This window comes from Epargyreus clarus, unplaced genomic scaffold (assembly GCF_041222505.1).
Source record: "Epargyreus clarus isolate Ecla_fem2 unplaced genomic scaffold, WU_Ecla_fem_2.2 ptg000032l, whole genome shotgun sequence".
NCBI lineage: Eukaryota > Metazoa > Arthropoda > Insecta > Lepidoptera > Hesperiidae > Epargyreus > Epargyreus clarus.
Window position 1 is genome coordinate 6,417,200 of NW_027332237.1, and position 14,421 is coordinate 6,431,620.

The window sequence follows — 14,421 nt, forward strand, 5'->3', positions numbered from 1 at the left end:
CGTTTTATAAGATTGAAATACTAAACGAGCATACAGACACGTGACAAATCATTCTTTCCAAATATATTTAAAGAATCGATTTATTGAGTCCTAATTGAAGAAATAAATTGTAATTTATCTCTCGTGGCACACTCTTTAAACTAAAGTCTAATCAATACTTATCTAATACGTGGTTCAGCACTCTTTATAGTTTGAAAAAATATTAAGTACTAATAAATATTTGTCCTTTAATAATAATCCATGCGTCAAAACATGTTAGCTATTAGCTAAATAAGTTCAATTAATTTCATAAACTCGTAGAATTCCTTGCAGTTCAACTATCACCACTTATTTCTTTCATATAGCTATATTCAGAAAATTAGCTATGTGTTTGTGATACATACTATATTATGTATGTGTTATGTATTACATAAAGAAGTTATGCGTCTTAAAATAATTTATAACATAAAAAGTATCTATATCCAGGTATACGCTTATATAAACAATCCTATTCACAAATGTTATCCCCTCTACGTGTATAATATTAGCTTCTTAGTCTTGGCGGTCTTTTATTTATTTTCGGTTTCTCACCAAATCTTCAAAACAAACACCAATTGGCAAAAGGAAATTTGCTTCAGAATACATTTATTCTTCTCCTTTCATTCGTTTCTCTTCATTTCATTTTGGAACCGCTTGTTCCATTTAGATTTTCAGATTATTTCCCATATTTACATTTGTTTCCGCTTTCTGATATGTTCGCTTCTTAAAGGGATAAGCATTCCCAAAGGAATATTTTAATAAAGCTATACTGTATATTCCCTTTCCATGGATTGAGTGCCGTTTGAAGTTTTTTTGCATATGTTTATTCTTATAAGATATTATTTCAAACATAAATCTATGTTAATTTGATTTTTTGTTGCTGAAGAATAATAAATGAATTTCAATATTCTCAATTATTTAATATTTTGTAAATATTAAATGAAATATTTGAAATGATAAAAAGGAATGTTGGAATATTTGCACAAAGTTATCTGAAGAATTATTTTTAATATAGCAGATAGCAGAAAGTAAAGTGCGCATAGTTCCACGATTTTTCTTGTTAATCTTCTATTACTAGGTATAAGTACAACATTTGCAGTCCATACTGCAAATGTTTTGACGTGATCGAAGTTTGAAAATATGTGATAGTGTTTGGCCTTTTACACCTTTCTTCATTAGTTCACCTTGGACTGGATTGGATCGATAAGTGAGTTACAGTCCTTCTTAAGTATGACAAAAGATCCATATCAACCAATAAAACATTCAAAGGATCGTAGCCAACTAATCTGTCTAAAATATCTCCAAAGAAGGGTTTCTTAAATAAACAAACAAAATAGAAATTATACAGTACAAAGCAGGCGTCAAAGGTCAACATACGAAAATTCATGAACCCGGCAAGGATATCAAGATACAGAGAAAAATGTATGCTCATATAGTTTAGCATAAAAGCTCCGATTGAAAAGCTTCTCGGCGCCATACATCAAACCATGTTTTTTATTCGCCCGACCAACCGTGTCGGTAACAAAGGAGAAATTTTCCCTCGGAAGACATTAAAACTTGCACGTTAGCAACTCTTGGGTGATTCTAAAAGACGGTTTAATGGCCACGGGCAAGTTCGCTAACTTTCTTTGTAAGCGGTAAGCCCGCTAATTGAGAAGTTTTTGTGGATAAGCAGAGGGGTGAAAAAATGTTGATACGAAATTCAAACGTGCATCGTAAAGTGAAATGAAGGGATCAGTTCACTTAGAGTGTGTGAAACTAGAGGTGATATATACAATTAATGTTATTTTCGATGAAAATATAATGAAGGGTAATAAGGTGGTAAGGTAGACATACTTACACGAGTTATCACAATTGAATCTAGAAATAACATTTCTGCGATTGGCTTTGATTAAATTAATGTAAGCGGTTTAATAATCGCTTAATCTTAGGTGAATTAAAAGCCTATTGGCTGCTTCTATAACACCGACATAAATATGATAATATTATGTTCAATCCATCTGCGATATTATGACTGTAAAGGCAACTGTTAGTTGTTTTTGTTTTGGTGCAAATGCTATACACTGCATTATATTTGTATATCTTACATTGTTATTGCGATTACGGTGATTTTAGTTAAATATCAGTTATTGAATTAGTCTCTTAAAAATAACATTATTTTTTTTTAGTACAGGAGTAGCAAACGAGCATGGACATCTGTAATCAACCCGAGATAGGATTAGATATTCCTACCTGAGGTCGGGCACAGATGCGCCGCTACCCCTGAGGACTAAGCTGGAACGCCTCGGAAAAGTCTAAATACAGCAGCGCCTAATACTGCTGTTATTAGGTAGAAATTGGTGTGGCGGTGGTGCAGCCGGAGTCGAACCACAAAGGGTTCTACCTTCAATGAATATAATCTTATTTGGCGATTTTAGTCGCAAACTATCTTGCACCGCGCAAACTGTTTCACAGCGCACGTATTATGCAAAATCTGGGATGATCGATACCCTGTCAAGCTTTTCATTGTACGTTTCTACAGTAGCCTTATCAAGCCATTTCCAGTCCTCCACACTCCAGGTTGTCTGTAATGAGTTTGTTTTTTACGAAGACTCGCTAAGGCTTAGGTTGCCAAAGTTTTAATAAAGATCAATTCGAGGAATGGCTTCGGAGGCTATTTCGGAACTTTGAGGAGGCTTAACGTATTTGATGTTGTACTCCAAAGACGGTATGAACAGAATAGCTCTTCCGGTACGTAAATCTTTGCTGGGAAGTTTTGTACGTGTTGCAGAACTTTGTAACTTCTGTAGCTATTCGATGTTTCGATGACTTTGTGACACAAATTGTTTTAGACAGGGTCTTAAATTTAAAGGAAAATCAAATGTAGTAGCTATTTTGGACAGAATAAATGAATTTGTAAACAGATTCGAAATTTCGAAATTTCAAATTCGAAATTTCGAAAATTCGAAATTTAAGGGTACATTTTATCAAAATGTATATTTCTATGACTGGCCTTAGATTAAAATCTTGTTATAGTTTGCCTTCATATTGACTAAAGGTGGAAGTGACTGCATAATATCAAGCAGACTGCATACTCATTGGCCTTAAGACGTGACGTTATTATAATATCTTATTCCTTAAAGCACAGCTATTAAACAAAACTGTACAAACTTGTACTTATGCTAACGGCCTGTGAAAGAAATACTTTCGAAAAACTTCGAACACTGGAATAAAGAAGTTCTCTCTTTGTTTTTATGAGTACAATCATTTCAGAAGAAATGGCGCGATTAAAACTTTGCTCAGAACGCCTGTATATCAACTTGTTTTTATTTCTCTACCCACAATCTGACTCGTGTTATTTTCAGTTTATGCTTGTTTAATCCAAAGGAGTTGTTTTGTGGAATTTCATTATTGTTTGTATTGGATTTCGTTGCTTTTGCATCGCGTCTACTTTAATGAATGAAATATTGATCCCGATGCCAATTTTGCTTGCAATTGGTAAGAAATGAAACTAAGGATTACGCATTTATTTTTACACTATCGGAGTTGAGGACGCTACTGTATTTCACTATATGTTAATGATACCTTATTTTGGGGAAAATCAGTCACCAATCAGTGTCTCTAAATTCTTTCTTCTTGACTTCCTGAATATAATTATCATAAAAGTTGGCGTGATTTCATCCTAATAAATATAATAATTTTAAACCTTAGAAGATGGCAGTTATTTCCATATACTTCATAGCTCAAAGTAAAACAAACTAAACCTACTGGGTTTAGTTTGTTTTACTTTGCATTTATATGCATATATAGATACTCTATATTAAATACTTTCAGTGACCCTCACCACTAATCGGTCAAGGCGATGTGACGACCAAATCCGTCAATGGCGACCCGAAATTATTTCTGGATTCATTATCGGAGCCGGCGACCCAGTTACCGTTATGAAAAGACAATATTTTTTGGAGATTACATCAAGAGGATCAGGATGATTTTTGAGTTAACCTAAGTTCAATTTTTGTAATAAGCATTATAATAACGGTTTTTATTTTGACTTCTTACCCTAATGGATGTTAATTTGAGTGTGTAACTCGCATCTGATGTTTGAGTGTCTGTGGAAGGTTTCCGAAATATTTGTTTAGATGAAGTAAAGCATCGTAAAAAAGTCCTTAAAAATAATTCTTCCATTCTTTTGGAGTCGCGTACAAGATATCCAAGGAGGGCGGTGGCTACTTACAATCACGTAACTGCATATTATTTACTTCAATTTTTCTTCTTCTAATTCTTCTAATTTTATATGAAAACTAGGATTATACATTATAAAGGAATGCTCACTTCACGTCAACTTTGATAAATATTTCCTATAAAATAAACCAGGACATTCAAGCAGGAAGTGTTATGTACTGTGGCAAAACACAATTCCTTAATTAAGATACGCCGGTACAAGCGCCATATATCACCATCCATCTAGTTTCCCGGTAGTTTTCGCCACGATCGGTACTTAGTTTCGAGTTTATTTTGAAGATTGTGTATTTTTTTTATATTATATTTAGCGTTATAGACGAAGTAGACGGAAGTGGACTATCATCAACCAAGTAGGTAAGTATATAATAAAAAAGTTGCCTCCGATTTGTTGTTTGAGGGTTCGGCGAGCTGTGTTATATATTTATGAAAACCCAATACTTAAAAATATAGCCTGCATGTCTGCGAAAATTCAGACAAATCCAACGACATTTTATAAATCCGTCAAACTTAGACTACAGGGCAGGAAAAATAATTAGACATATAATACCCATGGACATACATACATTCGTACATAAATACACACACACACACACACAAGAATAGGACAGATTTTTGCAGGCTACAAATAAAATACTTTCCCTATGAACCTATAAACATTAATAATTTCGGCTTTAATAGATTATGACAGTAATTAACTAGCCACAAGTGTTTGTACCACGGTACGTGATACTCAAACTATTATTAGTTTAATAGTGTGTTTATGTGTTAGCCGTGTTATAGTACTAATAAAAAGCTTGTAAAATGCCATAATATTACCATACACCACACAATCATAACCACTTCTTACATGATTTCAAACCTTATGTGAATTAAATATGGTACAATTAATTTAATGTTTTTGTTGTCAAAATCCATATTTATGTTTCCTGTAACTTTTTTACTAAAAAAATACAAAAAAAAAAACATCGCGATTACGCTGGGCTTGTTTTCCTAAAAATGATTACTTATGACAGCAGTTTGCTCAACTATCAAGTGCGGTGACCTCTGACTTGAGATGGATTTGCTACTCCTAAGGACAGATCAAGTTACTTCTAAGACAGATCTTAGAAGTAACTTGGAATAAGGACGTTGCAATTGATCTTATTATTTTGTAATTATATACCATGCTTATATAGATTAAATAGCGTAATTGACAAATGACGTCATATCATAAGTTTAATCAGGTTTAACCAATCTTGAAAAACATAATAAATTTTTCTTCTTAAATCAGAAAATATCGATGACAATTGCTTCTTTCAAATATTCATAAAATTTAGCATTTTTTCTGTAAACCGTTTTTATATACCTACATCACGTTTTTATCAATCTTATAAAAAGTATTTCATTGTCCTTTATTATTTCTACCAATATGTTTGTTAGCAATAACCTTTAGCTATATACAAAAACGCTTATTCTAAACCCACTGCAGGCTTATCAATCGCATACATAATTCATAAGTCCATCGAATCTTGTAAATGGCACGCCGCATCCAAAAGGTTATCCGGGGGTCCTTTACACGCTGTCCATCACGCCCCGGGAAATATATTTTCTTCTTTGTGTGATACATCATGAATAAATTGCGCCGGCTCAGCCATAGTCCACCACGATAACGTTCCCCATATATCGTGGTGTCGCTGCGCACTATAGCTCTTCATTATTAGTATTCTACTTTTGAATACGATTGTGTAATGTAATCAATTGATGTTTTATCAATCCCTATCAAAAATGGTAGAACCCGTTGTGGTCCAACTCCGGCGGCACGACGCTGCCACACCTATTTCTGTTAATTGACAGTAATGTCAAAAAGCTGCTGTATTCTGGTGTGAAGGATGACATACTTTTCAGAGGCGTTTCAGCTTAGCCTTCAGGGGTAGTGGCCCACCTGTGGCCGACATTAGGTAGGAATATCTAATCCTATCTGGGGTTGATTACAGATGTCCATGGGCGGCAGTAGTCACTTACCATAAGGTGGACTGCACGCTCGTTTGCTACTCCTTTATTATAAAATATATATATGGCATGTTTTAAGCAATTTTATTCTATACCTTTTTGCTTATAAATAATGTTTAGGTTTGTTATAAATAGACTCATTGATTTTACACTTCATTAAGTATTACAGTTTTATTGAACTCAGCACACAACCCACTCCATATATTTTATTTATAAACCTTTACATGTCAAGATTAAACAAAATCATAAAAATACTACTTACTTTTATATATCTTTGAACTTTACACACATTTTACAGTTCTATTCATAAAACCATTATTATCCTACTGCTAGATATTGGGTCTCTGACCCTGTAGTTTCGGGACCAGAATAGGGTTACGGTATCCCCTGCCTGTCGTAAGAGGCGACTAAAAGGGGGCTTCCGGGGTTGCGGGTGACAAGAGTCGGAGCTCGAACCGCCCAGCCAGGGGCCCCGGGAAGGAAGGCGGTATGTGTGGTCGCATACTGTTGTACGCATGAGACCGTGTGGCGAGCGCCAAACTCACCTGGGCGGAACCCGACGGGGCAATGCGCTAAGAGGGCTTCGGTTACGTTACTTTGGAGATCCCAGAGCCCCCAACGCAGCGCCGAGGACGGCCACCGTGGGGGGGGGGGGGGTTTGGGGTTTAGTGTGGTAAGAATCCCACATAACCCTGCGTCGCTCCCACGGCATCGGGTACCTTTTGAAGGTTTCCCCCTCGAAAACAAAAAAAAATACAATAATATTGGGTCTCGTTTCATCATATGGATTTCTTCCAGATTCTATTGCAAATAGCAAAGAGCGAAAAGCGTTATAAGAGCACATATTTATTTACGGGTTTATGATCCCACAGTGCGTGCAATCCCTCTCATTCCCCATATTCCACTATATTGGGACGTAAGCGTGATACTAAAGAAAGTATTGTGTTTGTAAAAGAAATGAATACTGTTAGTTTGCTTTTCCGTTGATTGAATATTGTTTGCCTTGTGGACGTGTAAACCGTAGTGTTATAATTTTGTTATCATAATCGTTATAAATATTACATCAATATTTGTACATCCTGTATAAGGTTTTTAATGAATACTCAGATATCATTAATATTGTTGTTGCAAAAAAAGCTTACGTATATACTACGCTTACTTATATAAAAATGTAATATAAGGTATTGAATATAATAAGAGTATTTGTAATTTAATCATCATCATCAAGCCATTACTATCCTACTGCTGGGCACGGGTCTCCTCTCGGATAAGGATAAGGATAATGATAAGGATAAGGCCATAGTTCATTGCATTTGCCAGTGCGTATTGGTAAACTTCACATACCTTTGAGATTTGTTTTTTATAAACCTCTCAGGTATGCAGGTTTCCTCACGATGTTTTCCTTCACCGTTTAGCAAGTGATAATTAATTTCTAATACGCACATTACTTTGAAAAATCTGAAGTGCGTGCTTGGGATTTGAACCTCGGACCCCTCGACGAAGAGGCCGCGTTTCTTAACCACTAGGCTATCACTGCCTTCAATATCAATTTGCAATTTAATTATGTGTTATAATTAAGAACCTTGTTTAAAATAAGCGCTTGAATTGCGAATATCAAGCACCGTCAAAATAAGACTAAATATTATTACCAATTTATCACTCATTCAATGTACATTATTGTACAGCTTAGATAGAGAGTGTTCATTTTTAAATAGACATTGAAAAAATACTAAGCGCCGAATGATTGATGGTGCTTATAATTGTTTTCGTATTGTGTAAAGAAACATATAAAGTTAGATAATTTTAGCAATTTTCAATTTTCAAGCAAACCAAATTTATTATTTTATTTTGTAAAACAACTTGTAACATAAAGAGTCACAATGCAAAGCATGTTTACAAAAAGCACTTCAAATAATGATGTCAAATCCCATCAAAATAAAACGGAAAATTATGACCGATTCATCACTCATACAATACATCCCTACGTCTTAGATACAGGGTGTTCATTTTTAAATAGACATTGAAAAATTACTAAGCATCGAATGATTGATGGGGTGTTCCACGTTTAAAAAACGATTCGGATGCTTAATTTTTCTGTCGTTAGACGTCCGTTGGACTGACGTGATGGATCGTGGCAAGAAATGGGGTTCTATATTACTGAAAACTCGCACGCCTACGCCTGTACGGCCGAATGTGTAAACTCGCTTCTCAATTTTATTTATGGCCATCCATTTTTTAAATAAAATATAGTGGAGGCACTTTTAAGTAACCGGTCATAGAGTGCAGTTTATATAAAGCGAGTGGAACTATGGTACGTGTACGTTGAATTTTAAGGCCTGTGACAAATGTATTTTACTCTTTCCTACAATCTTATCCGGAATTTCTAAAGGCTAAATCTAAGGATCTCCGACGGAACTTTAAAGGAGTCCTCTGAACCCGCTAGCCCCGTCGAGTTTTCTTCGAGGAGAACTTACATTTATTCCACTACACTAATAGTTATTAAAAATAATATCAACTTTGTATGCCTTGTAGGAACTCCTACAAGGCATCACATTCATGAAATCTTTTAAAATAATCGTATTTTGAAATAATATTTTATCAAATAAACCTTTTTGCATATAAACTTTACTATGTACGTCAATTCTATGTCCAACAACAACATATTAAAAGGAAAAGAACTATCTCCAAACACAAAACCTAGCATTTACTTTGTGCTTTATGCGCATGAAATATGACGTTAATGCAATAAGCACTAAATCAAAATAAATCCAAGCGACGTATCTCGACGACGTTTATTTTACATCGCATCAGTCACGAACGACAAAGCATAGAAAATATAAACAGAACGGGCTGAATAAAGGCTGCAACGTCCACTTAAAATATGGTCTTTAGACCTAACGACGTGGATCCGACGTCACGATTGTTACGACTCTCTTTTCTTTTTAAACGTTACAGCGCTACAATCCTTTTTGTATCATGTTACTGAACGATTGTATTACTTACAGGTGGATAAGCATTATTTTAATGTAATGTATTTAATAAATCGTCAACGTCATTAGTTGACCGAGATATTGTTATCAATCATTGACCCAATTAAGTTACGTCGCTGACCATGAATCTACTCTTGGAATATAGAAAATTAGGTCATAGTATACTATGCTGGAAAATTGTAGTAAATTAATGAAAATAACTCAGAAAAACCTGTGTTTTCTTTCATTCTCAGCAAGTGATTTTATTGCAAAGTCCAATTTCTGCCCAAATTATAATAGGAACCTAAATCCAAAAGATAGGATCAATATCAATATAATTATTAGTGCTTAAACTTTATATCTATTTAAATACGCACTGTAAATTTTACACTATACGAGTAAATTAAAGACTTAATCTCGACGATAAATCGTAGTCGTGAGCATCGAAAGTTCACTTTAAAACGGCTTATTCAAAGTCTTACATAAATTTCGCTAACGTGCCTATTCAGTTTACTCTCGATTTACTCCGAGAAGTTTAAACTTTATGTGCTCTTTCGTTATTACAACAATAACCTAATTCCGTCGGAATCGCTTCTTCACTGCCATAACAATTTTACATTGAGTTTTGTGAAGCGTGGTAAAATAAGGAAATATTTCTCGTTATTCGTGATAGTAAATTTTTACATGTGGCTTTCATCCTGAACATTAGGAATGTCCGAATATACAACAAAAATATAGAGTTATTGATAGATAAATACAGTTTTAGCGAGAAATTGAATCCAAATATAAGGGTTAGTCGTGTACCTACATAATATACCTTGGCAATCTGGGGGTCTGCCTACAGAAGAGAATTCTTAAAACTATGAAAGGAGCATATTTTTTATTTCCAATCAGTAGTATAAATATATCGTATATAATATATACTACATATCATACGTATACGATATATGTATACGGTTATATATTAACATTATTAATTAACGAGAATCCATAGGACTTTTCCTACGAAACCGCGCCCAAGCTCTTCAAAATTGTATTTCGATTAAAAACAATAAATGACGTGGGGTATAATATTGTAAGGGCAGTTACAATTTCCTTTAATATGGAAAGCATGTAAACACAAAGGTATCGCAAATTTGGGAGTAACTAACAAATATTTCCGGCTTTTGGTACGCGCCGCGCATAACTTAAATTAAGGTAAGATAAAGGACTTGTTCTACTGCTTCCAGAAAATAATATACTCTACTAAAATGATTGATTTGTTTTATTTTATATATTATATATTTATTTTATATATCTACTTGTCTTACTTGTCATTGCACATTGATTTTAATATTATGATTGAATGTCTTATTTTTTTGCTGTTTAATTGCTTTCTAGAATTTGTCTTATAAATGACACTATACAGTTTGTGTTTACCTGTATGTATTACTTTGATGGTCATTTAATAGTATTATTAATAAATCCTTAAACTATACATATTTCATTTTCCTCAGCAGTAAAATATCAGCACCAAATACTGATATTGACAAGTATTTCTATTTGTATGGACTAAATTTCCGTAATCCCGTTTTTGAAAGTCTTGAACACCGGATATCAACCTTCAGATCCAGACATAGACTCAGCGTTCCATTAAACTAGAAAATTTCCAAAAATATTCTTACTTATTGAGCGTGGCCACTCTTTGCCTCTGGGAATAAATGGAATTTTTACTTTTAAGAGAAATATATTTTTTTTCTTTTTTTTTTCTTTTTTTATAATATAAGAGTAGCAGATGAGCATGCAGTCCACCTGATAGTAAGTGGCTACTGCCGCCCATGGACATCTGTAATCAAACCCAGATAGGATTAGATATTCCGACCTGAGGTCGGCCACAGATGCGCCGCTACCCCTGAGGACTAAGCTGGAACGCCTCGGAAAAGTCTGTGTCCCTTACCACACCCTTCAAACCGGAACACAGCAGTGCCTGACACTGCTGTTATTACTTAGAAATAGGTGTGGCGGAGGTGCCGCCGGAGTCGAACCACAAAGGGTTCTACCACCTTCGTTTTTCTGATGTTCTTTAATATTGGTTCTTCTTCTTTTAATATTAATATTTTATATAAAATCGCTAGCTTCTGATTACGGTAATATTTATTCCGATGTCAAACAATTGTAGCCTCTATTTAGAATCCTTTACCAAATACTCTACATTTCATAAATAGCGTTTATTATTTTTTAATATTTAAGCTTTAATTTTAGTAATTTAGTAGTATGTAGGTATAATAAAATTAATCTGTCCCTTTTACAAAGTTAAAATCGGGCGATGTCTTTACAAATATTTTAAAATACATTAGAATACAATTCAAAATACCTTTAGATTACTTTTATTTTAATTCAAATAATAATTATTATTTTTAAACAGTTTTAGAAATACACATTTATTTACTTCCTAGACAATTATAACACGAACATACGAGTACTTACGGTAACGTTGTATTAGTCAAATAGATACCACACAATAGTCACTAGAATATATCGTACATAGTGTTAAAACCCCACGTATGCCGAGCAACGCAAATCCACCCCAAAACCTATTTGGAGCATATCCAAATATGAATAAATAAACGGATATGCTAATAGTTACTCCTCACTATGTTTTACTAGAGGAATGTGCCGCAAAACCGGATATCTGGTGTGTTTCTTTGTTTTTGCGATATTTTTATGATATTGGTGTAGAACGTGAATGCAGTTCTCCTGATTTTAAATTGATTTTGAAGGTCCTGATTTTAAAGGTGGTAGACCTTTTTGGTTCGACTCCGGCGGCACCACCTCCATCACTATGTCTACCTAATAACAGCCGTGTTAGGCGCTGCTGTGTTCCGGTTTGAAGGGTGTGGTAAGGGAGACAGACTTTTCGGAGGCGTTCCAGCTTAGCTCTCAGGGGTAGCAGCACATCTGTGGCTGACCTCAGGTAGGAATATCTAATCCTATCTGGGGTTGATTACAGAGATTACAGATATCCATGAGCGGCAGTAGCCACTTACCATCGGGTGGACTGCATACTCGTGTGCTACTCCTATAATATAAAAAAAAAAAACTTCCGATACTAACGGATATCTGTAATCAACCCAGAATAGAGTTTAAGCCTAACCGGACATCCACATGCCAAAAACCTAAGCTAAAACGCTTGGTATATATGTAAATGTCTGATATCTAAATATATATAACTCAAAGGTGACTGACTGACATAGTGATCTATTAACGCACAGCCCAAACCATTGGACGGATCGGGCTGAAATTTGGCATGCAAATAGATATTATGACGTAGGCAGCCGCTAAGAAAGGATTTTGATCAATTCTACCCCCGAAGGGATAAAATAGGGGATGAAAGTTTGTATAAATCTTCTTAGTTAATAATATTACCTCGTAATGCGAGCGAAGCCGCGGGCAAGAGGTCGTTTGTTATAAACTCCGAATAAGATTGAAGTCCAACTTTAAATCAATCGCAGATATTTTTTTAAGTTACTGAGTATTCTACAGATACAAAATAGAGGAGAAGATTAATAATGACACAGATTATCAATAATCAATTATGATGTGGGCATGTATCAGTATGCTGTCATTGTAACAATTTTTTTCCTTGAGGACTACATAGCAACATCTCGTGTAAGTTTTCCGTAACAGCACTCTTCAAAGCAAGCCTCAGCAACAATAACGTTTGTTTTAACGATAATAGTATCAAATTTCACAGATCCACACCAATGGAAACATACAAAAGCATATTATGAAGCATACAGCGGAAGGAAGAAATACCATCCAATATGCTCATACATAAGTACCGTACACCCGAACAGGGTCATGACATCGTAAGTGAAAGATTTATTTGTTTATATAGGAAGGGAGGCTGTGCTCAAACTTGCAAAGAAGCTTATCTAGTCTCCAGGGAACGCCGGTGACGAATGAAACAAAAGAAACTTGAAGATTTAACGCACGTAGTGGTTCAGACGTGAGGTGATGTTTTGGGTTCTTTATGAAAGTTTTATAAGGGTTATGAGGTATGACACTTAACATTACTGACAGTACAAAGTACTCGTACTAAAATTTCAATGTCGATTTTTTTCTTTACTAAAAGCTGTCAAATTTGACGAATGTATATATCCTTATTAATATTATAAATCCGAAAGTAACTCTGTCTGTCTGTTTGTCTCTTCTTCACGCCTAAACCACTGAACCGATTTTAATGAAATTTTGTACAAAGATAGTCTGAGACTCGAGAGAGGACATAGGATAATTTTTATCCCGGAAATTCCACGGGAACTAGGGATGGCGATCTAAGATCGATTAATCGGAGAATCGATCTTTTGGACCAAAAAAAACGATTAATCGATATAAGTAAGGATTTATTCGTAAACTATGCATTTGATCAAGTGATGACCTTTAGCAAAGTTGTTGTTAATTAGCCCCGCGAAGGCTTCAGAGTTGGTACGACCAATTTTCGCCAAATGGCGACACTGTCATTCCAATGAAGGTGTATGAATTTTCAGTTTTATGTATGTTAGTATGTCATATTATTTTCTTTTAAACGCGGGCGAAGCCGCAGGTAAAAACTAGTTTTTTTATAATATAGGAGTAGCAGACGAACATGCAGCCCACCTGATTGTAAGTGGCTACTGCAGCACATGGACATTTGTAATCGACCCCAGATAAGGACCAACCTGAGGACTAAGCTGGAATGCCTACCGAAAAGTATGCCTTACCACACCCTTTAAAACAGAACACAGCAGCGTGTAACACTCACACAGGCAGAATAAGGTGCAGTGATAGTGCCGCAGGAGTTGAACCACAAAGAGTTCTACCACCTTTACAACACAGTTAAATATAACACAAAATAAGTAATGATAAAAATACTTCTTTACTTATTAATACCAAATCAACTATACAGCAATGGGTTCCTTTCCTAAAATAATATTACCGCTTAACCATCCTCACGCCATGCGCACAGAGACGCTTGAAAGATTTATGCCCTAGGCTACAGTTTTAAAGGATTTTCCTGCATACTTTCAATTGCCACAATTATATTTTACTTGGGTAAATAACTTACACTGACGCTTTCTACGTTCATAGCCTACACACACATACAATCATACATACACACAAGGGTCTCCTCATCATCAAGGGTCATCATTTAATAATAATAATAACAATATATTATTTATTGTACCCAAATGTAGAATACAAAAAA

General features: G+C 34.9%; 1 protein-coding gene across 1 annotated transcript in view; it reads right to left on the minus strand.

Annotated features, from left to right (window-relative positions):
- The window catches only part of LOC140755173 (zwei Ig domain protein zig-8), a 191,412-nt gene that overhangs the window by 67,182 nt on the left and 109,809 nt on the right, over positions 1-14,421 (minus strand). The gene's annotated exons all lie outside the window — the stretch shown is intronic.